Below are 1877 nucleotides of genomic sequence, written 5' to 3' on the forward strand. Positions count from 1 at the left end.
TCATCATGAATATGTTTATTATAATCAATAGCTTCATCGTTAATATGTTTATTATAATCAATAGCTTCATCGTTAATATGTTTATTATAATCAATAGCTTCATTATGAATACGTTTATTATAATCAATAGCTTCATCGTTAATATTTTTATTATAATCAATAGCTGCAATTATGATACATACGGTTACACTGGTGACAATGCTGTCAACCCTCTCTCTCTCTCTCTCTCTCTCTCTCTCTGTTAATGAGCACGAGTTGGGCACAATCAGAATGTGGACATGATCTGGACACAGGACGCATGTTAGCAGCAGATATAAACAGGGCTTCAGAGTCAAACATGCGTGCTACAAAAAAAAGATATGCAATTACTTGTATAGTAGTGTCATGACGATGCAATAAAATACAAATTAATTACTTAAAAATTATAAAATGTGATTTTCTGGATTTTTGTTTTAGATTCCGTCTCTCACAGTTGAAGTGTACCTATGATAAAAATTACAGACCTCTACATGCTTTCTAAGTCGGAAAACCTGCAAAATCGTCAGTGTATCAAATACTTGTTCTCCCCAATGTATATATTTTGTATACGTTTCCCTTTATTATTTTCCCCTAATCCTACCACTCCTCCCCCCTTGTAAACGTTGTTTTTTAATGATGTTGTTTCTGGCTTTGGCAATATAAAGACGTTTCCCATGCCAATAAAACCCCATTGGGGAGAGAGATATTTGTATACAGACTACATGCAATGCAACTGTACATAACGAGCTATTGTTTGTTAAATCACTCTTTCACAAATCCAATTACGTTCCTCGGTACATGCTACATCATTCCATGTATATACATGGTCACAATACCTATAATTCATCTCAGCACAGTCCTCCTCCCCATTAGGACCTGAATTATCAGGCTGTTTCTCCGCCCAGTACCTAGAGGGTTAACCCTAACCCAACACAGAGAACACTAGTTAACATAATTCTAAGTCATACCAATGCAGATGTTGTTCTATTTAAAATGGTTACAGTCTTATGGACAGATTATTATCTCTCACCATGTGGTCAGTGGTGTACCGTCCATCCATGTCCAGGTCCCCGTTGTCACTCTTTCATTCAGACCCATCCAGGAAAATGTCCTTAATGCAATGGGGAATTTCTGTTAAGTGAAAGATAATGATGTTGTCAATTGCATGTAAGTATATATTTACCTGATTCATCTCTCTCTTCATCTCTCTCTCTCTCTCTCTCGCTCACCTGTTCCTCTCTACTATTTATGATCACCAGGTGTGCTCCTCTCCCCAGACAGTCCTGTTCAGCTACTCCCAGGGTTTCTTCTCAGCCGAGAGGTAGTAACAGCTGCTGGAGCCAAACTACTTCCATCCTTCAGGACACATTTTCTCTGTTTGAGAAGACAAACAGAGAAGTAAATAATACTTAAATACAGCAAACCTGTTTCAGTTTCTAAAGGCTGTATGGTTGCCGTGCCCTCGTGTGTTGCCGTGCTCGCGTGTGTTGCGCGTGTGTTGCCGTGTGCCGTGCTTACGTGTGTGTTGCCGTGCTCACGTGTGTGTTGCCGTGCTCACGTGTGTGTTGCCGTGCCCCTCGTGTGCTCACGTGTGTGTTGCCGTGTTGCCGTGTGCCGTGCTTACGTGTGTGTTGCCGTGCTCACGTGTGTTGCCGTGCTCACGTGTGCCGTGCTCACGTGTGTTGCCCGTGTGTTGCGCGTGTGTTGCCGTGCCCGCGTGTGTTGCCGTGCTCGCGTGTGTTGCGCGTGTGTTGCCGTGTCCTCGCGTGTGTTGCCATAAAAATGGCATCCAGAGTTCATGTGACCCTAAGTAGAAAACGGCTTAGTTGCCAGAATCTTGCAACATTCCTTTAAACAAA

The 1877-nt window shown here is 42.0% G+C and overlaps 1 long non-coding RNA gene across 1 annotated transcript; it reads right to left on the reverse strand.

Moving 5' to 3' along the window:
• Nucleotides 1-837: 837 nt before the first annotated feature.
• On the reverse strand, nt 838-1479 carry LOC124021108. Its single transcript, XR_006836198.1, has 3 exons — nt 1248-1479; nt 1049-1149; nt 838-940 (listed from the first exon to the last, which is right to left on the reverse strand). It is a non-coding gene; the product is annotated as an uncharacterized LOC124021108 (long non-coding RNA).
• Nucleotides 1480-1877: the final 398 nt, after the last annotated feature.

The sequence above is a fragment of the Oncorhynchus gorbuscha genome, unplaced genomic scaffold (genome assembly GCF_021184085.1).
Source record: "Oncorhynchus gorbuscha isolate QuinsamMale2020 ecotype Even-year unplaced genomic scaffold, OgorEven_v1.0 Un_scaffold_1052, whole genome shotgun sequence".
NCBI classification, from domain to species: domain Eukaryota; kingdom Metazoa; phylum Chordata; class Actinopteri; order Salmoniformes; family Salmonidae; genus Oncorhynchus; species Oncorhynchus gorbuscha.